Genomic DNA, 23,510 nt, shown 5'->3' with positions numbered 1-23,510 from the left:
ATGGATTTTATCTACCCTCTTTTGGCGAGGAAATTGTTCCTGCAATGGAGGTTTGGTACGCTCCCTACTAAAGTTTTTACCCACAAGTGGTCGTCAGGGGGCGACAAGCTTTGCCCATGCTGTAAAGTTAAGGAAGAAGATGACTTGCACATAATGTTTTGTTGCCATGTTTACTGGAGTCCGAGGAGGCGCTGGCTAGCCCCTCTATGTCGGAATCTGGGCTTCAGTAACTACTTACAAGCCTACAGGGTGCTGAAAACTAATACCCTGGGCCACATTGTGTTTGCGGTTTCCAAATTCCTAATGGCAGCATGGATAATAAGGAAGAAAATGTCTGGTTAATCTATTTTACCACGCTTTTCTAAACTCTGCAGGTCCAGTTGTTTTTATTGTATATATTGTCTTTTATCTGTATGTATTTTTATTGCTTCTTTTATGGCCCATGAGGCCGAAATAAAGAATTTTTGGGATTGGATTTGTTTCATTTACATTCAGTGTTTAATAATGGGGAAGAATATTCCCATACAACCTGCCCCAGTAGCCAAACAAAGGGTAGTCACCAACCCACCCCTTCCTAGTCTGACAGCTATCGATAGAATGCTGCTGAATACTATTGGGGTAGTTGCCTCTGCCATCGATAGCACAGAGAGGCGCCTATCACTTCCTGCTGGTTCCCTTCCTCCCTTACCTGTTACAAATGCTTCAATGTTTACTACTAATTCTCAGGATTCGATGTTAGCCCCATCTTTTGTTGGCCTGCCTGGGGTTCATCCTACTTTACCAACTAGTAACACACCTCCTGGGGTGCTCTCTGTTTCCACTGAACCTTTGCCCTCTCTAATAAGGCTCTCTGTGACCCCCACATTCCTCACTAGTGATGTAACTCTTGATCCTCTCCCATTGAATGAGGATTCTCTAGAAAAGGTGGGGTGTGGCACACCTTTAAGCCCAATTTCTGTCTCTATTATAACTGATAATAGTGACAGTCCGTGTGTCAGGACTAGAGGGCAGAAGGCTAGACGTAAATCAAAGCACACCACCAAGGAAGGTCAATCTGCAAAGAATGGTAAAGGGAATACTAGTAGCAAACAAAGGAAGGTTCTTGAAAAGCCCAATGGGAAAAAAGGAAATAAGGTGAACAACCAGCCAGAACCTGTATTGCCATCAACTAGTGCTAGGGTCCACACAATAGAGGACTCATTCTGGGAAAGAATGGCGACCCTCTTGACAACGCACTTGGAACCTATTTGCTTAAAGGTTAGGAATATTGAAACAAGGTTGACGAATATTGAGGGAAAGCTTGATAAGAATCAGATGCAATCCCAGGACAAATCAATATCCATACTACCCCAATCTACTGCCACTGCCACTTGTTCGAATGAAAACCGCAAAACTATCCTGCCGGTACCAGTAACTCAAAGTCTAGACCAAAACGTAAATCCCAAGGTCGCTGGTCGATTAGAGCATAATAAATCAAGGGGGGCTACAGGAAATTATACTCCTGGGTTACCTGTTTCAACCCCAGCAGTTCAATCTAGAAGAGCTGAGGACAAAACTGAGACTAGTGCAACTTTAAGTTTACCCATTTTGAATTTGCCCCCAGAAGCGACACCATATACTGTGGTGTTAGCTAATGTTCATTCACGACCCCCTAATGCCTTTGAACATTGGTCGACCTTAAGGAACAAATCTATTCATTTTCTGTCTACCAAGTTTGGACTTATTTGTTTTCAGAATTTAAAATGGCCAGAAGAGTGAGCTGGTTGGGCACCTCAGACAAAACATTGAGGGGTGACTGTGTAATTCTATCATTCCGGTCACCTCAATTGGTGCGTACTCTAATCGAGAGAGGTTACACTGGGACATTGGACCCAGATTTTGTTAACATTCTTCCCCTCGGTTATTTTTATTGTCCACCAAGACCAACCAGGTGTTTAGCTCCACCCCGTCCACCTCAAAATCCTGACGGACCATTGGGTAATAGATATGGTGTACCAATATTTAATCCTTTTGATTCTCCTAGTGGCTTAGAAAACAATGACTGACTACAGGTAGATCATACCACCCTTACTACTCTAGATGTAGTGGTTGACTCTATCCCCTACTCTGGTAACGGGGAAATCATAAAGACAGATGGGGGACAAGTGTTTAGTATAGCCCGACTACTTTCGGGACTCTGGGACACACCAGGGGTTCAATGACTATGAATGGGGGACCAGAGGTGGGTAGCGACCATAGGGTCTGTTCTATACCAACTGGCTCCGCCTCTGTCGTCCCGGTTATCCCCATGATAGTCCCAGTGGTGTGTAAAATTTCCTCATGGAATATTGCTGGCATCAGATCTAAAATCGCCAATCCAATCTGGTGGGATTTCATTCAGACACAAGATATGCTCTGCTTTCAAGAAACTTGGAGTCTTGATCCGGTCCACTTAAATGGTTTTAGGACCTTCTATACTCCAGCTGCGGCTGTTCCTCATGGAAGAGCAAAGGGTGGTCTGAGTATTCATCTGTCTAATAAACTGGATCTTGTAAGAGTAACTGAGCCCAATACAGACACCTATTTTCAATTCTTAGTACTTGTCTTGGCTTCTGATACCCGATTGTTCTTGTCAACCTATATAACAATATTCCCCCTGGCAATGTATCTACTGTTTTGAGTAAACTGACCAAAGCACTGTCTCTGCAGGAAAAGGTTTATAGACATAAATTGATGATACTCTTGTTTGGAGATTTTAATTGTTCTCTGTGCACTATGGTGAAGGATACCAGGTGTTGTATAAATCAGGATGATGGCTTGGGCCAGTCACATTTTCATCACTCCCCTCTAGGGGAACAATTTAATAATTTCTTAGCCAAATTTGATTTAGGATTTGCTAATGAACTCTGCACTTTACCATCTGTCCATTCCTCAACATTCCATGGAAGGTGCTGCACTACAACCATTGATTATGCTATTGTTTCTAACAAATGTGGTGGTAGAATCTACTCCTTTAAAGTCGCTGACATTGTACTAAGTGACCACTCCCCGCTCTGCATGGCCATCCAGCTGCCAACAACGTCCACTCTGATAAACCATAAAGACAGGGACAGTGTGGACGGGAATCTAGCTATTGGTAGTGGTAATGGATATACGTTAAAATGGGCCATGGTGAACCAGGCAGAAATAATTAAATTAGTGGTTGGTAAATGTCTACACGAAATAATGACTTGTTTAGGGTAGAATCCCCCCCTGAAACGCTCCTTGCTTCCTTCTCGACAATCTCGAATGAAATTAAGTCCTCACTTGTGAGACAATTTAAAAACCATAAGCAGAAGGGAGGTTGGCTCGATTCTAAGTGTATCAGGGCATATGCTCTTCTAAAGAAGGAATTGAACAAGAAACCGAGGTGTATCGGGGAGGTTGGTAGACTTAGGAAGGAATCTAAAATAGCAATAAAGGATAGGAAAAATATGCTGAGAACTGAAGCCTGGGAAGCTCTGCATTTAGCCTCTACCGGGAAGGATAGTGCGGGTTTCTGGAAACTCATCAGAACTCCCTTTGTTAGGGAAGAGGATGATCCAAGGCTGGAAATTGCAATTCCTGAATCTGATTGGATTAGGCATTTTTCTAGAGTGTATGAGGGCGAAGGTCAAAAGGGATCTGGGACATCTCCCTCTGAATATCCCATCTCTAGAAACTTGTGCTTTACCCTGGAGGAAGTTGAGAAAGCCCTATATGCAAGCCAGGGTGGTAAGGCACCTGGTACAGATGGTGTCCCCATAGATATTTTTAAGATCACTCCTTCTTTGTGGGGCCCTCTTCTGGTCCAGGTGCTTAATGCCTGCGGTGTTGCAGACTTCTTGCCCACTTGGGTGGAATCTGTAATAGTTCCTATTTATAAAAAGGGGGATAGACAAGATCCGGGTTGCTACAGGCCCATTTCCCTCTTAGATTCCTTTACCAAAATAGCGGGTCGAATAATTTTGGACCAGCTTCTGATGTGGGCAGAAGAAAACTCTATTTTATCTGACCTTCAGTATGGCTTCCGTTCTGGTTTAGGGACAGTGGAACAGGGTCTAAACCTATTAATGCTGGTCGGGAAGTATACGAGGGCCAAGAGGGGTAACCTCTTCTTGGCCTTCGTTGATCTCTCGGACGCATTTGACTGTGTAATCCACTCTAAACTGTGGATTTTACTGGGACGACTAGGGGTTGAAGAAAATATTATTTATTATCTTAAACGTTTTTACAGCGACGCTTCAGCTCGCGTTCGCTTTGGCCTAAAGGGGGAACGCACCGATAAAATTCCAATCAGGAGTGGGGTCAGACAGGGCTGTGTCTTGGCCCCTTTCCTTTTTAATTTGTACATAAACGGATTGGAAGTAGCTCTGTGCAATGACAGTTTGGATCCCCCACACGTAGCCGGCCGCCCAATCCCAGCGCTTTTGTACGCTGACGATGCCGTTCTTATGTCACGTACTCAAGTGGGACTACAGCGCGTGGTAGATAGTTTTTTCCACTTCATGAATGAGCTGGGCCTCAAAGTTAATACAACCAAAACTTTTACTATGTATTGCGGCAGGCTTTGCAAACCTAGAAGGGCCATATTTATCGCAGGACAGAAGCTTGAATCTACCAAGCAGTTTTCATATCTTGGGGTACTCTTTACTCAGAGCGAGTCGTGGTCGCAGGCTGTGTCAGCTAAAAGACTTGCGATGATTAATTCGACGGCCGCTCTTAAGTCCTTTTCAAAGAAACTAGGCACCAGACCACCTGTGGAGCTAATTAAGATCTATAAAGCTAAATGTTTGGCTGGTGCTATGGCAGTGGGGTATGGGATTTTGCCGACCCCTTGCCTATCCAGGTAGTGGAAAATTCCTTCCTAAAATGTATCCTTGCGGTTCCCAAGAGCACCCCTAACTACAACTGCCATGCAGAGTTGGGTCTTGCTTTCATATCTGATCTAATTAAGCTGGAGCCTGTATTGCTATGGCACAGGCTCTGGACACAAGAAGCGACTCAGCTTAATAGAAATATTTTGACAGATATTCCAAAATTAGAGGGAGCCATGAGGATACCGTGGCTGAGATATGTTTATAATTTTTTAAAAGATATTGGAAAAGTGGACTACTTTTTGAATCCTACTAATATCTCAGCCATTTCGTGTAAAGATTTGAAAAGGGAGGGCTTAGCTTTCCCGGACTCTCTAAGAGTTGTGACTGAGATCTTAAAACCTTCTGTTCTGCAACATCAAATGATTTTAACAACTTTTAATATTCAGCCCTATTTAATCTATGTACTAGACAACTATGAAAGATTTTTATTGTCCCGTTTTAGATTTGGTACTTTCCATAGACTGGTTAGTTTTCCCACAGAAAATAACTGGGCACACGATTTACTTCCCTGTGCCTGTGACGGCCTTTCACCACAGAGTACTATCCATGTTTTTCTTTTTTGTAAATTTTTACGATGCGATAAGACTTAATGTTTCATTACCATTTTTGAGAGAAATGAGCCATCGTCAATGTCGTGTGGCCATGCTTAACATTCAATGCCTTGATAATCATTTGTGTGTCGCAACAACTACACTATTTTTGAAAAATGTGATGCGCAGTAGGAAAAGTTTGATTATCTAAATGCACTTTAAAGTCAATATATTGTGGACTCTGAATCCCCGGCAATTGATGAATTTGTTTTTTGTACGCCAAAGATGAACTGTAAAATGTATTTTAATTAATTGTTTTTATCTGTACTTTCATGATTGCGTTTTAACAATCGAATAAAGTTATATTTGATTTGACATAGGAGAGCTAACCTGCCTCCATCTATTGGAACTTAACCAAGACCATAACTTACCTTTCATCATTCCTCCTCTACCTTGACCTCTGATTGAATTCACATTTCCTTCTTTTCTTTGTTAAGGAAGGCCCTTCAGCCTGAAGGGATGAAAGTTGTATCTGCACTGCAGTGTGTTACTGAATGCAAAGGAGCCATAAGATTGTTCTTGAAAAATCAATTTTCCTAAAAATTGTGCAAATGAGGGATGTACCTTATCCAGGAAGACACAGGCCCACAACTACTTTCCTATTTCCTTTAGAAACAGTTCACCAAAAAGCAATCCTAGCACCTCTGGGCCAAACTCTGATCCAGCCAACTCTTCAGGTTTATAGTCAATTTTAACTGTCAGTTTTAATATATAGCCCCTTTCTCCTTTCCAGAGTAATAGCAGCATTAGTGTTATCCAGAAAACAAGGAGATTTCTCAGCACAGTGGGAAAGAACCTCCGGGTCTAGTGATTCCCCTGATTCCTTTGCATTCTCAGCCATAGACATGATCTTCGCCGGAGGACCCAAGGCTACAACAATCTTATCCTGGCAGGAAAATAAAACAATTTTGACACTTCTTCTAGGCTAACACCCTCCTCCATCCAGGACTGTAGCAGTTTTAGAATCAAATATAGGATTAACAGGCATTTTATCTGTAATCCATGATCTAACACGTGTAGTTTTCACTTGAAACACTATCTAAAGGAGATTTAAGCCTAGCCTTTAAACATTCACGCACATGTAAATTAGGGTGATAAATTACACCAGGATCAAATATAGGGCATCCAGATCCCTATAGGGTCTTTTTAAGTATTAGCTGTACTCTAAGAAGAGAGATTCAAATGTTGCTACTTGTGCAATAAAAGAAATGTAAATAATATCATTGCAATCAGTATCAGAGTCGGTTTCATCAGAAAAGAAGAAATCATCATCGTCAGACAAAAATGAAACATTTGCTGAATCCTACGTGTTAGTGTCCTACATTCCACCTCAGAGCAAAAATACCTTTAGTCATCAGTTTGCGGTTGTGGAAATGCCTATCAAATCATCCAAAGCATTCGCCACAATCACGCCACCTGCTAACAAACATTTTGCCTTTTTACTGCCAAAGCTCTGTAGGGCACTTTTTGACAGTGCCAACACAGGAGTTATTGCGCCGGACTCTGGTATAGTTAGCCTGCTTCTACTAGCATGTTGGGCCAGACTCTTTCAAACTGTCTTGATTACTGAGTTACATATGTCTGTGGCAACTGCACTGAAAGAAGGACCGCCCTAATAAATCATGAAGATTTAGCCTAATAATTTTCTCTTCATCTAACTCAGCATCCCAATTTCTGCCAATATCTGATTATATTCCCATGAAAGTATTACATTTCTCATACAGGATAATTAGTATCAAAGCTGGTAATATTTTCACAAATCAGAACAATACTGAAACAATTTTACATTAAATATAAATACCTGTATACAACCATTTATTTAACAATTTTTTTTTGCATTGACCGAACCATCCTAACCATCAGAAAATTATAACATGAGCAACACAAAAGTACTATGTACTGGGGGGCAGATTTATGAAGGCCTTGCGCCGCGTCATTTTTAACATGGGAAAAAGTGACGCACCGGCGGCGCAAGGCCTTCATAAATCTGCCCATGGGTTTTTAAACAAGAGCGAAAAGCTCTCAGATATAATGTAGCAAGTTTACCAGAATGTGCTGCCACACATGCAAAGCTGAAAAAAATTGATACATTCTTCGGTTACAGTATTGTGTTACTTAGGTCTCAAAGAAGAGATGGGGTTTCAACGCTATCTTCTCGAGGTTACCAACATAGAACATAGGATCTATCTTACTCGCTTTAGACTAGGCTTGGTTCACTTTCTGGTAACGCACCCCCAACAGGGTTCATGGTTTCATAGTTTATCTCCTTGCCCCTGTGATGGCATCACAAAACAAACAATTGCCCACTTTTGCTTTTTTGTGATTTCTATATCCAAACCATAAGGTCTTTTTTTATGACCTAGCCTGTTGTCTTTTGGGCCAGAAGTCAACGCACTTGTCATTCTCACCTCTTACGCCTAGAATTAGAACTATGCTGTTCCGCTATTATTAGATTTATTTGTGGTGCCATGCAAATCAGCAAATCAGTGAGTTAGATAGTCTTAATATTAACTGTTGAATTTTAATATTATGAATACGGTATTTGCCTTTTAAGTATTGACCATTTTTTACTGTATTATGCATTTTTTATGTTTGATTCTTTTTCTTAAGTGTTTTTATTTCCTGCTGTTCCTTTTAAATAGGCTGTCGCTCAGGTGGTACGTTTTTATCATTATGGACTCATGCAAACCTAATTAAAATTGATCGACATTTTGCTTGATAATAAGCCTCCAAGACATCCTTGTTAACTTGGCAGACCCTTTATGTGTCCTTTTTATGGACTGTTTGGAGTGTTTTAGTTTCAATGGCTTTGTCTTATTCATATGGATTTTTATTATTAATAGACACATCAAAATGAACTTAATTTACCTTATGCACATTGCACTTTGATCTATATTTTATTGTGTTTTAAAATGTTTATCTTCTATACTTCTATGGTTTGTTTGAACCTAATAGAGATGATTGACTAACTGTATACCGTGTTATTGTATTATAAGGCTTGCATCGAGATGTCGAGTACATCATCACAAAAAGATGATTTACGGAATGCTGAACATTCTCAAATACTCACCCCCAGTCACAGATCTGGGTTAAATCCAATGTTGTGGGAGTGAATATTTGACATTGTTCAGCATTCCGTCCATCAATTATTCTTTGGCATGATGTCGAGTACAACACCAGAACGGGGGATCAGTGAAACAATGTAACAATTTCCCAAAAACAAATTACCAGGTGGATAAAGCAACAGCAAGGGTTTGGCACGTATTTTACAGTAGCATGCAGAGAAGCAGGAAGCGTGAAGGAGCCTCTATTTATGGATTGTGTGGTTGTCTTTCTTTTGTTTCAGTCAGTAAGTATGGTTAAAGCAGTTTTGTTTTGAAACAATGGCTTCTAATAAATAAAGCAGCATGGGAAGACTGCATAATAGAGCCTGTGATCTTGTAATAAAATCACCAGTCAATCTTGCATTTTAGTGTGGTCTCGGTTCAGACTTTTTCTCTCTGGGCTCTACTTTTATCTCGAAATACCAATCTTGTGGTGTATGTCCATCTGGGACTTCCAATCTGTCAATTGTAACCCATTTTCAGGTATCCCTAACAAGAGTTTTTTCAAGCACATAGCTATACAATGTTGGGTAAATAGAAATCCCACTGCTAGGAATCTGAGCTGTCAGAGACTTTTTTTCCATTGCAGTTTTGCATTTGTTACCAATCTCAAGATTCAGAATGTAGTCAGGAAGAAGGACGCAATCTCAAAAAAATCCATCAAAGCACCACAGTTAATCCTCATGTGCTAGAAAATTGTCCATCTCAGACAGGCTAGACTGCAGGCCAGTTACATGATATGAATTATTTTGTTAGTGTTGTTGGCTGTGAAAAGATACATAGGGCCTGATTTTGGTGCCCGGATCGTGTCATATGCTGACGACACCCAGCTCCATCTTCGCCTGTGACAGAAACTCAGACTTTGATGGGGAGAGCATCCGTGGTTGTCTTGAGGCTGTATTCCAATGGTTGCAACAGAACAGCCTTAAGGGCAATTCCGACAAGTCGGAGGTGCTTTTCTTTGGGTGTCCTCCGGACCCGAATTGGAAGTCTTGGTGGCCGGCGGACATGTTTCCCCCCTCCGTAGCCTCAACGGTAGCCAAGAATTTGGGAGTTCAGGTTGACACTGATCTTTCCCTGAAACCACAGGTGTTTGGCCTAGTGGGTAAATGCTTTGGCCTCCTGAAAATGCTCAGGAAATTCCTGCCCCTTCTGTCTCTGGACCACAGAAGAATTACTGTACAGGCACTGATAGGCTCCCGGTTGGACTATGCCAACGTGCTTTACCTTGGCCTCCCAGACTTTCTCCTAACTGGTCTGCAAATTGTCCAAAATTCTGCAGCGCGTGCAATATTTGACCTCCATAGGAGACCGAGTGCCAGTGACCTTTTAAAATCCCTGCACTGGCTGCCAATCAGAAAGCGCATTACCTTCAAAGCGCTCACTTTGTCTTTCAAGGAAACTTCATGACACTGGCGCCCACTACATCAGCAAACGGATGGGGTTCTATCAGCCATCTAGGGCACTCAGGTCAGCTTCTCTGGCCTTGGCCGCTGTTCCAGCTATCAAGCGGGCCCGGTGTGGCGGCCGCTCTTTCCAACGTTTGGCGCCACAGTTGTGGAATGCTCTGCCTCTGTCTCTGAGGACTAATGTCAACCTTTGTAGTTTGTGCTGCGGCCATTTTTCAAGCCACAGCACAAGCCGCAATTGAAAACTGTAGGCTTCCGACCGCCTTCACGGCAGTCGCATCGTAAACAGGCAGGTGGAGGCACTGACAACATGTCTGGCACTGGCAGTCTCCATCCCGATACGATGGGAACACAATCGTAATGAGACCCATAATGAATGAGCCTTATCCTTTTGTACTGTGATAAGTTTTATCCAGTCAGCATTCAGAATCTGCTCCCTTCTCTCACTTGTCCACTTTTTCCTTACTCACGTTAATGGATAGAATTTCTTAATGTGAAATTTCTACCTGTAGAAAATTCGCCATGAGTAAATAATGTGTAAATATGCATTAGCGTGTGTATTTTTCAGTTCTAGCATAACGATTGTTATAATTGGTTTGAAGGGGAAACATTTATTTTGACAAATAAAAACTTCTTTCTTTTGATTAGCTAATGCTGTGGAAGGATTACGTTTTCTGGTGTCCTCCTTGTAATTGTTGTATAGGAACCCTCACTTGAATATTTAATAATAATATTAACACTCGCCAAACTGAATTGCACTCACTATTCTAGAAGTAGGTCTCATTCTATAAACAGTAAAAAAACAAAGAATTACAGACCAACAAATAGCACCTGCAAATGTGAAGGTATAACAACAATACTGCCAGCTGTTCTCAAAACACTATGATACCAATTGAAAAAGCAAACTGCAAAATTATAGACAGAGTTCTTCAGTTCTGCTTGAACACAAAAAAAATTCTAATTTGCAAAACAGGTTTAATATGATACTGGGAAATCAAGCAAGGTACAGTTTCCATGTATACTACTGAACCTATCATGTGCTTTTTTATGCTGCCCATTCCCATGTGTGAAATAATACATAGTGTAAAATTCCTTACAGCGGGAACAGCAGCCATATGGGCAGAAGTACATGGGCCCAGCAAATCATTCATATCAAGCTTCATTTTTGTTGGGATCCAATCCAGTATTACCACATTCTGCCCCGATACCTCATCAATTAAGCTTCCAGTTTGTGTGGCTATCTACAACTTTTGGCTCCTGTGTATGGCAAGACACAGCAAGGATTGTGTTTATTTTTGAGGGGGGTTTCCACCCCTCTCAACTAATAAACCAATTTCTTACATGGGACATAAAGGAGTGCAAGGATAGCTCAAGCTACCAACTGATGATGTGTTCAGCCACCAAAATGTACAGGAAAGACAACATGACCCATTCAGACTCAAAAAGGACGGTCTACGGAAGGAGGAGCAGCAGTATTCCCCAATGGGAGGTATGGGAACAGAAGGACGTCAGATAAATACAAAAGGGAAGGAGAAGAGACAGGATGCGCAGGACAAAGCATACCAGAAACTGAAAATGTGAGCTACTCATATCAACAAGAAGTTTATAAAATGTTCCTAGGGCAGATTATATACGTCATGGTGCATTGATAGTGCTGTAGGTGGTGATTCAATAGCACAGAACGCTTAAGCATCCCAGTCTATGCTTGAAAGGGTCATTCTGTCTAGGTTTTCTCTTTGCATTCTAGTACTTATAGTCCTGAATTTATAAGGGATTATTGGAACTACGAGTACCACTATTCAAAGAGAAATTGGGCATTTCAGACCTCAATAAGGAGCTTATGCATGGAATTCTGAACCTTGAGAGCTATGACCAGAAATCAGGATGATAAGATGACTAATTCAAATGTAAACTCATTGGGGGCATGGCTTGGGAGCCCAGCCTCGGCTATGATGGAGAGGACATTCAAAATTAAGTGGCATGAGGATAATTTATAAATACCTAAAATAGAGATAGCTATTAGGAAGCCCGAAGAAAGAGATTATTTTTAGCCTGTGAACTGACATGTAAACCTTTCAAAGAACCCGCTGAGGAGATTTATGCCTTAACAATTCAGAAAAAAAATGTGCTGACAGATTTATTGAAGGGTGAGCAAATGTATACATTTTACAGAAAAGGGAAATGCTTATGATAAAGAGCTACAGTGTTTCTTTTTATGGGGAGTCTCATGCCTTGCCTGTTCTTGAAAAAGTGCTAAGGTGATGTAGGAGCGTGTCACCGCTTATACACTATTTCGATTGCTGTGGAAGGCTTATTTAGCATGGGATGAAGTTCTGCTGCATGGCAGGACATGGATGATAATGACTTAACATAACAGCTTTCTGCTCTTCAAGACGATTCATGTGCTAAGTAGGCAGTGCACTGTGATACATGAACGTCTTCCTGATATGAATATGAAGCTTTTTTCCTGATGATGGCAGGGGATTTCATGAGCAAAAAACACTAAATAGATTCTAAAAGAAACAGAAACATTTAAGTATACAGACTTTTATGAAAGAGGTCATTTGAGGCACAGGAAGAGTTTAGTTTTCTTCTCAGAATTCTTTGGGGGATATTTACAAGAACTGCCGTTACCTAATGCTAACGCATTGCACCATCAGGATTCAAGCAAGCCGGGCCGAAGACGGCTGTAATGCCAGAAACCGGTCCCCGGAAGCTTGTTTCCTTTCCAGTGAAGAATTGGCTTGGTAGTTTGGTCTGCCCTGTTCCCATGATGCACTGGGCCAGGGACAGACTAATTTGCATATAGCCAGGTTCTGAACTGGGATGGTGCAGTGAGCTAAAAAACGGTGATGGATCAAGCCCTGATCTGTTGACTGGGTAGGAGTGTTCTGATTAACTCAGATACTCTGTCCATCACCACCCCCTTTTTGTAATTAACGCTAGTTAGCAGCAGTTTTCTTAACGCGGCCTATCACCAAAAACTATCGCCCTGTTAGGGATGTATTTACACTACTTCGCTACATGGCGATAGTTCCAGGTAGATGTGGTAAAACTGTCATTAACACTAGCATGAAGGGGATACAAATATTAGCGTTAGCGGGTGAAAACTGACGAAACGCCAATTTGCGGGCAGAAAAATCACTTTAGTCAGCCCAACGTGAGTTTTTTTGCCTCTAGTGGCCAAAATAGCCTATAGGTCCACCCCCAATGAAAAATAGGAAACAAAACCAATGGAATGCAGATTGAAGCAGCCAGGGCTAAGTGCAGCACAGATCAACAAGACCCCCTGCCAAGCCCTCCAACAGCCAGGATGACCAGCCAGAGTTGCAGGGTAAGAGGAAATCGAGGGCTACAATCATGAAAAGAGGTGCATCGCTGGGCAAAACCAGTGATGAATCACCTATCATTGTCACTCCTTGCAAACTCCATGGCATCCAATACCTTGAAAGTGCGGACAGTCCCCGTGGCCCAAAGGCCTTGCTGGGCCCCGGACTGGGATGCGGGGGTGCTGTGGAGTTGCTGGCACGTGGTGGTAGACATTGAGGCATTGGCGATTACTCTTACCTGGCGTTGAAATCTGCCAGGTCGCATGGAGCCACGTGGCTGACCTGTGTGAGAAGACCGCCTGGTGCCCCTTGGAGCTGTGAACAGTAGAGGACCTCCTGCACACCAAAATTGGGAGGTATGCGTTGAATACCACGTGCCACAACTACATCAGGGTGCATGGAGGATATTACCAATGGTGATCCACGTCTCTCTGCATCACAGATCGCAGGATGTTGCGCTGGCCAGGCGCTCTGCAGGGTGAGGCCCCTGATCTGCGTGGAACTTGTGTGGTGGGATCGCTGCAACTTCATGCCTAGGGGGGCCCTGTTGCATCACCTGCATCCAGAGGTTCCCCAGCAGACTTGGTGTCGACTGCTGTACCCTGGGTTGTGAAATCCCGACTGGCTGAGGCTCCTGCTGGCTGACTCACAGATTTGGAGAGAGTGCAGCGGATTGCGCCACGGTGTCAATGCCCAGGTAAGTGGGACCTGTAGCGGAGGAGGCCCGGGGGTCGAGTCGGGCCCAGGCTTAGCATCTGTGGGTAACGCACCCCCAGTGGTGGCTCATCCGCTGTGGTAGAAGAGCGGCGCCCCACTGCTTTCAAGCAGTGCATGACGAGGTAACATAACATGATGATAACTTACTGATGTACTCATGCTATGTTTCCTTTGTAAGTGGGAGGGTGGGTGGGTCTGCACTATCCCCAGAGCAGGGCTGGGGCAGAGTGGTATGCCCACTCAAGTGAGTAATGACTGGTCGGCCCTCTCAGGCCGCCCAAAGCAGTTATGTGCACATCCATGTTCTCAATGAAGGCTGCATTACAGCCTGCATGGAGAACATGCTCACGCCTCCATCCCTTGGCTGAACGCCTTGGCGCGGCACTCAAGAACAGTCACAACTCTGCATTGCAATATTTTGATTGCCTTAGGGGAGGGAGCCAGACTGCCTGCTTCCTGTTCCTAGAAGCAGACTCAGGAGAGCAGGAGAACAGAATATGCGGGACCTGGCCTCAAGGTAAGAATTAAAAATAATATATTTACAATCCCCGCTCCACCCACATCCCTGCCCTGTCCAGGGTCCGTTCCTGCATTTCCCGACTCCCAGCTGTTCAGTCTCCCACGCAACACTACATAATGGCAGCTGCTGTGCGACCATGCGCAGTGGGTATACCACTGGTGTGCCAAAGGCAAGCCCGTCTGTGTCCATCCCCCCCTGGACCACACCCAGCTCCAATGACCCTTCCTCTCAGACACTCCACCGCTATGTAGCCAGCACCCTCCTCACCATCAACCCTGGACACCACACCGCCTGCCATCTAGCAACACTGTGGAATTACACCATACGTCTGTCAAAATTGCAAACTCACATTCTGCAACATCAGTACACCAGCGCCTCCTGCCGCCCAGCCGAACAATAATGCAGCCGACCAGCTCAACCGCATCTTTCTCAACGTGCGGTCCCTCCAAATACACGCAACAGTAATCTGGGACCTCCTCTACGCCACCTCTTCAGACATTGTCTTCTTCACGGAAACCTGGACCAACCTTTGGTCTGGACCGGACATCGCCGTCACCATCCACAACGGCTACAAAATCACCCGATCGGCCAGGAGGAGAAATTGCCTTGGCAGGAAAAGGCACACTTCAACTGACCACGCACTCTAATGACCCGATGGTGACCATGTAACACCTCCACTTCCAGATCCGTACCAACCCCCAACACCACCCTCCATGACATCCTCATCTATAGGACCCCCAGGCCCTGAACTCCCATTCACTGATGCCATTGTAGACCTCATCGCACCCCAGGCTCTCCCATCCACCAACTACATCCTACTGGAAGACCTCAAGTTCCACCTGGACAACCTCAGTGGCCGGAACACCACCCACCTTCTGGGAAACCTCGCCAACATTGGACTCAACCAGCTAGTCACCACACCAACCCACATAACCTGACACACACTCAAGCTTGTCTTCTCCACCGGCAGGAACTTCAACTACAGCAGCGCTACAGGACACTGCTGTACTGACCATCATTGTTTACATCATGCCTTCACCATGCCCACTGTGTACCATCACCATCACTGGCCCCCGTCGCTGGTCGATCAAGGCCACTAAAGAACTTCCCATCAATTCCCTCCGCACCACCACTCCGCCAACACCAATAGACGCCAACACCACATTGCGCAACCTCCACCGATGGATCTCCAACTGCACCAACACCCTGGCACCCCTCAAGAAAAGACCAGGCAAATCACTCCCACCCTCCCCTAGTCTGCTCCACCTGCAGACGTCTTGAGAAGAGATGGAGCCACAACATAAATCAACTCCACAGCACAGTCAGCCTTACACCATGGTGCAAGGGCGCATGCGTTGGCGCATGGCAGCCATTGTGTGCCAACCTAGGGAAAAAGACAGGGGGGCTTATTCATGAGCCCCTTCGGTGTGTCATTTTCTTGACGTACTTGCAGCGGGATTCTTGCACCATGATGCGTTGTATTTGCAAAGTAACGCATCTAGGCATATGCGTGATCTTATGAAGCCCATGGCCACATTATACCTGCATCAGGTATGATGTATGCAAGGAGGGCGTTCCCACGCAACAAAGCCTCATAGGAGAGGTTGTAGGACGCCACAGTTTCAGTACCTTACGTCTGCCTCATGGCAGGCATAAGGGTGACCATGTGCCACAGGGATAGGCTGGCCCCATGCATTGCTGGAGTTGCATCATGCTTGTGACACAACTGAAGCAATGCGTGACTTTTGCGCTGACAGATAAGTCAGGATTCCAGTAATTAATTGCGAAATGGAGTGCTGTACAGTAAATACAGCGCATTCATGGTGTTGCAAGAAGGGCTTAGTGAAAAGTGTTGCAACGCTGTTTTGTCTCAGCAACGCAACAATTTTCATGAATGAGGCTCAGGAATGCACCCTATCTTATTGATGGTGTGCATTCCTGCCCTGTAGTTTTGTCACAGGGAAGCGCAGCAACATTCCTCGCAGTGCTGTCCAGCACCACAAACTTCTGAAATGAGGCCCCAAGTGTTTGCACCATTTCTAAGACCAGCTATTTTCTAGTCTTAAAAAACTGCCTCTAACTAGAGTTAGAGGCAGTTTTTTTGGTTTTGCACCATACAAGGACTTCCTGGTAAATATCGTGAAGAGAGGTTAGCAGCTGTTTTGGGATGGAACGCCTACTTTGCATCTCATTTTCGCTAAGTCCCACTAACAGAACTGGCGATCTGATAAACCCCGGAAAATTGCACCTAACTGCGGTTAGCGGCAACTTCTAAATACTGCAATAAAAAAAATTAGCCCTAACATCAAAAATTGATGCTACTGCAGAGTTATCTCCTTGTACATGGGCCCCTTTGTATGTTAAAGGCCCAGCGCTATTGATGCTTATTTTTCACCAAAACTTTGTTCACTTCGCAAGATTTGGTGTTGAGCGTGGGTTTTAATTTAAGACAAATATTGGTATAACGGTTGCCATATCATTGAATTTACGTTTATGGTAGTAGCAGAAAACGTTCTATAACTTAAAATAGAACTCCTCCTCCTTCAAGATCTTTTGAACCCTAAATTGAAATTATCATATAGTATGGACTGTTCATTTTCTGAAATGATAAAATCTGGTAACTGCGGCATCAAGATTTTTGCAATTCTTCTTCAAACCTGTGTCAAAGTAAGAAAGAGACATGTGCCAGCTCCACCAAAGCAAATAGAAGGCCAAAAACAGACCGGCCTTCTCCTGCTAAAATACTGATAACATATCTTTGGGCATTACACTTTTGAGCATCCAGTTTCGGGTTTGAGAATCCGAAACGGATAAGGAAGGGCCCTTTATTTTTCAAATTAAATCCATGAACTGTCCTTGATCCTAGTTCGAGAGCAGCTCATGTATTAATGTTTGAGATAACTTTATTTTTAAACCTTTTAAGTCCACTCTAATTTCCCGAAAAAGGCTCTCCTCTAAGTGGATTTCTAGTTGCATGCCAAGTTTAATGTAATTTTTTTGAGCAGTATTTTCTGTAGTGAATAGCAACATTTCCTGATGGAGGTAAAATGAGTAACACTGACCTTTGCACTCCCCCTTATTTCCCTGCTGGGTAGATGAGCACATAACTTGCCAAACTGAAATTAAACCTATACACATTTGTCAAGTGGCATCAAAATAATTAGGAAAACAAAACTGCTTTTCAATGGACATGCTGACCTGAACATAACTACAGAAAAAACATCTCCTACAGTGTAACTTATATTCAATCAAAATTCCTGCTAAGGGCAAGGTATGGCTCCTTCTACTCAGAGCACATAACATATTCCATTTAAAACACAATAAAAAATAAGTTAAGGCTATAATCAAAACTAAACAAGCATTGCAATGCAATAGGTCTCGCATTATTAAAGTTTGAGCTATTGGCATTGCTAATGATAATGCAACACCAATAGCTCAAACTTTAATAATGCGAGACCTATTGCATTGCAAATGCTTGTTCTCTCTTACACTGTCTCTCCTGTAATGCAGCATATGACACAGTCAGGAGATTTGTACTGTACTCTGATGCACCCCATTTTCCGAAGGACCAGTTGTAATTAGTGGCTACCCACATCAACTTCCACCTTGACTGCGCTAACTCAGTTCAGCATCAGCCCTGGAAACATTGACTCTCCTATCACATCACCGCAGGATTAGTAGCAAGATGGCAGCTGCAGCAAGGGTGCAAGGGCCCTAATACAAGCAAAGAAAATGAGCCTGAATCCCCGGGTTTGGTAGTTAAAAATAGTTATTTTTGGGATGCAGTGAGTCCCTCACACCTGCTGCCGCTGTTTCTGCTGCATCAATGATAGCTACATTCCTCATTCTCACCAGAGCCCTTCTGCAGGGCACAGACTGCAACTGGATTCTACATTCAGGATTACCTTCCAACCTGCCCTTTTTCTGGAAATTCAAACATTCCCCACCTCAAAGTGGCCCAGGGGCTCCAGTAACATCCAGCTATTCTCATTGAGCCAATCAATGTGGCTTAAACATAGGGCTCAATACTGATTGGCCAAGAAGAGTTCTGACAGATATTCTAATTTGCTGTCATTTGGCAAATCAGAATTGATCTTTGTGTTTAAAAAAGTCTGATTAGTCCGCCAGAATGACTGAAACACCCCACATCGCCATAGACCGTCTTTGTGGTACAGGAACACAGTGGTTAGCTAGGGGCATAGTGGAAACACATGTGAATGGCAGAAGGAGAATTCCATCAGTATGGCATTAAGGCATAGAAAGCAATAACACCCTGTATCGCTGGAAGAAGGCTGAAGGAGTCTGCTCTTTCTGCGCGTGGGGATATGGGCTACGATTCCACTTGTCGCTGTACACCTGCAGTAATATAATAACAAAACGCCAATGCTGCCATTCACACTTAACCATCGATTTGCACAGCTCACTTTTGACTTAAACATAAGGTGAGAGGGTCTGATTTTCTTGAATGAATCTGAGTTTTTTATTTTCTTTTTACTTCATATGATTATTTGATCATCTTTTTTTGCAAAACATTTTATCAAGTTCAAAAACAATATATACCATACAATATTTCGAAAACATTCCAATATATTAAAACACTCCCCTTTATTTTCTCATTCACCCAACCACTCATATGTGAATCACTTACATACACTCTCATACACTCAGCAATACCATCGGAACTAGTATATACCGAGGTCACGCATGCGCATCAGACAGTACGACGGTCAGCGTACCAACAGATCCCCAGGAGCCGGCGTTTGGCAAACAAAACCACAAGACTAAGGTTTTCGAGTCGGCTCCCCACAATGGCGTCCTTCAAACAAGGGACATCATTGAGACATCCCCTAAACTAAAAGAATCCAATAATTCAAAAGAATTTAAATAGGGAGAACACTGAATTCAAGACACAGTGGTTGTCCAGCGTCGTGATATTGATGTTACAATTAATTGTGATACAAGAATGAGTGTGGTCCTGATGAGAACTCGAGATTGAAAAGAGTTCGAAACGCGTAGACCTGGTGTTTGCTATGCCATAAGAATACTGTTCAAGATGTAAGATTCTGTTAAAACAACTAAAAATATGCATCAAGCACATATCTATGGCAGCATTTGAAATACAGTGCATTATTATTCTCTGATTTATTGTAAATATTTCGATGGTATTGCTGAGTGTATGAGAGTGTATGTAAGTGATTCACATATGAGTGGTTGGGTGAATGAGAAAATAAAGGGGAGTGTTTTAATATATTGGAATGTTTTCGAAATATTGTATGGTATATATTGTTTTTGAACTTGATAAAATGTTTTGCAAAAAAAGATGATCAAATAATCATATGAAGTAAAAATAAAATAAAAAACTCAGATTCATTCAAGAAAATCAGACCCTCTCACCTTATGTTTAAGTCAAAAGTGAGCTGTGCAAATTGATGGTTAAGTGTGAATGGCAGCATTGGCGTTTTGTTATTATATTACTTGAGGCTGTGGCTTGGCCTTGTTGCTTGGGTGCCCGTACCCAGTGGTGTTTTCTTGCTGTACACCTGCAGGCACGTGCTCGTCACATCGTGCTCAACTTTCTAAATGTTTGGCGCATTATAAAACACTGACACAATATAGACCAATACTCCTGTGCTCTAGAATCAGACGAACAGTCATCACATTGCACGACAATACCGTTGCAATTGTATTTTATCCCAACAATTGTACCTCCATGAAAGATGTGCGTCTATTCAAACTTTTCCTTCACCCTTCCATCCCAGAACTCACCAACGCATCCATCCATTGTTTTTCTACTTCACGTCCTTCTGTTCTGTCTTCCATAATGCGCCACCTGCAGACTAGAGTTAGGTGTGTGACCTGCGGGTCACACGTTTACTTCCCTGCGGACTCGTCGGCTTTTCATCCTTCGGATGTCGGTAACATTCGCTCCATTGTTTAGGTAACAGTAATATCTGTTATTAAAGTACTTGGACATTCTAGCGGAGGTTCTGCTCTACATAAAACAAGTTATTGCTATTTATCATTCCTTCTAGTACGCCACCCTTGCATTTTATTCTGTCTCTTTACAGGTTGGACTCAGGGTTATGCCGAAAGCATGGCCTGCGTGTGCAGGGGTCTGGAAGTTACAGAGCAAAATACCGCTGCATTGGGTGCGCTGCTGCAACAAGAACACCAGAAACAGGCATCAAGGTTGCAAGCTTAAGAATGCAAGACTGAAAAATAAGGAACAAGGAACATTTGAAAGCTACTGCACTCTTTCTGTACCTCTCTTGCCTCTTTCTGCACCCCTCTTGCTTTTTTCTGCACCTCTCTTGCATCTTTCTTCACCCCTGTTGTCTCTTTCTGCACCCCTCTTCCCTCTTTCTGTACCACTCTTGTCTCTTTCTGCACCAGTGTTCCCTCTTTCTGTACCTCTCTTACCTATTTTTGTACCTCTCTCACCTCTGCAGTTCTCTTGCCCCTTTCTGTACCTCTCTTGCTTCTTTCTGCACATCTGTTGCTGCTTTCTGCACCCCTCTTTCCTTTCTGCACATCTCTTGCCTCTTTCAGCACCTCTCTTGCCTCTTTTTGCACTTCTCTTGCCTCTTTCTACACCCATATTGCCTCTTTATGTACTTCTATTGCCTCTTTCCACACTTCTCTTGCCTCTTCCTGTACCTTTCTTGCCTCTTTCTGCACCTCTGTTGCCTCTTTCTGCACCTCACTTGCCTCTTTCTCTACCTCTCTTACTTCTTTCTGCACCTCTCTTGCACTGTTCTGCACCCTTTTTCCCTCTTTATGCTTTTATCTTCTGTCTTTCTGCACCTCTCTTGACTCTTTCTGCACCTCTCTTGCCTCGTTCTGTACCTCTGTTGCTTCTTGCTGTACTTCTCTTCTTTTTTCTGTACCTCTCTTACTTAGTTCTGCACCCCTCTTACACCTTTTTTCACCCTCGTCCCTCTTTCTGCACCTCTCTGGCCTTTTTTTGGCACTTCTCTTGCCTTTTTCTGCAAGTCTGTTGCATCTTTCTGTACTTCTCGTGCTTGTTTCTTAACCTCTCGCTTCTTTCTATACCTCTCTTGCCTCTTTCTGCACTTCACGTGCCTCTTTTTGCACCTCTGTTGCTTCTTTCCTCACTTCTCATTCCTCTTTCTGTACCCCTCTTCCCTCTTTCTGCATCTCTCTTACTTCTTTCAGTATACCTCTTGCCTCTTTCTGCCCTTGTTGTGTCTCTTTCTACACCTCTTTTGCTTCTTTTTGTACTTCACTTGCCTCCATCTGCATTTCTCTTTGCTCTTTTTGTACTTTTCTTGCCTCTTTCTGCACCTCTCTTGCTTCTTTCTGTACCTCCCTTGCTTTTTTGCGCACTCCTCTTGCCTCTTTCTGCACCACTGTTGCTTCTTTCTGCACGTCTTGTGCCTCTTTCTGTACTTCTCTTGCCTGTTTATGCACCTTACTTGCCTCTTTCAGCACCTCTCGTACTTCTTTCTGCACCTCTCTTGTTTTTGTCTACACCCCTCTTCCCTCTTTCTGTATCCCTCTTCTTTCTTTCGGTACCTCTCTTGTCTCTTTTCGCACCCCTCTTGCCTCTTTCTGGACCTGTTGCTTCTTTCTGCACTTCTCTTGCTTTTTTCTGTACCTCTCTTGCTTCTCTCTATACCCCTGTTGCCTCTTTCTGCACCCCTCTTATCTCTTTCTGTACCCTTCGTCCCTCTTTCTGCACCTCTCTTGCCTCTTTCTGTATCCCTCTTGCCTCTTCCTGCACCGTTGTTGCTTCTTTCTGCACTTCTGGTGCTTCTTTCTGTACCCCTTTTCCCTCTTTCTGCACCTCTCTTCCCTCTTTCTGTATCCCTCTTGCCTCTTTCTGCATCTCTGTTGCTTCTTTCTGCACTTATGTTGCTTCTTTCTGTACCTCTTGTTTCTTTCTGCACCCCTGTTGCATCATTCTGCACCTGTCTTCTCTCTTTATGAATCTCTCTTGCCACCTCTCTTGCCTCTTTTTGCACTTCTCTTGCCTCTTTCTACACCCATATTGCCTCTTTATGTACTTCTATTGCCTCTTTCCACACTTCTCTTGCCTCTTCCTGTACCTTTCTTGCCTCTTGCTGCACCTCTGTTGCCTCTTTCTGCACCTCACTTGCCTCTTTCTCTACCTCTCTTACTTCTTTCTGCACCTCTCTTGCACTGTTCTGCACCCTTTTTCCCTCTTTATGCTTTTATCTTCTGTCTTTCTGCACCTCTCTTGACTCTTTCTGCACCTCTCTTGCCTCGTTCTGTACCTCTGTTGCTTCTTTCTGTACTTCTCTTCTTTTTTCTGTACCTCTCTTACTTAGTTCTGCACCCCTCTTGCACCTTTTTTCACCCTCGTCCCTCTTTCTGCACCTCTCTGGCCTTTTTTTTGGCACTTCTCTTGCCTTTTTCTGCAAGTCTGTTGCATCTTTCTGTATTTCTCGTGCTTGTTTCTTAACCTCTCGCTTCTTTCTATACCTCTCTTGCCTCTTTCTGCACTTCACTTGCCTCTTTTTGCACCTCTGTTGCTTCTTTCCTCACTTCTCATTCTTCTTTCTGTACCCCTTTCCCTCTTTCTGCATCTCTCTTACTTCTTTCAGTATACCTCTTGCCTCTTTCTGCCCTTGTTGTGTCTCTTTCTACACCTCTTTTGCTTCTTTTTGTACTTCACTTGCCTCCATCTGCATTTCTCTTTGCTCTTTTTGTACTTTTCTTGCCTCTTTCTGCACCTCTCTTGCTTCTTTCTGTACCTCTCTTGCTTTTTTGCGCACTCCTCTTGCCTCTTTATGTACCTCTTTTGCCTCTTTCTGCATCTCTCTTGCCTCTTTCTTACTTAGCTTGCCTTTTTCTGTACCTCTCTTTCCTCTTTAAGCATCTCTATTGCCCCTTCCTGCACTTCTCTTGCCTCTTTCTGCACCACTGTTGCTTCTTTCTGCACGTCTTGTGCCTCTTTCTGTACTTCTCTCGCCTGTTTAT

Source organism: Lissotriton helveticus, chromosome 2_1 (genome assembly GCF_964261635.1).
Source record: "Lissotriton helveticus chromosome 2_1, aLisHel1.1, whole genome shotgun sequence".
Classification (NCBI taxonomy): domain Eukaryota; kingdom Metazoa; phylum Chordata; class Amphibia; order Caudata; family Salamandridae; genus Lissotriton; species Lissotriton helveticus.
This window is presented reverse-complemented; position numbering follows the sequence as displayed.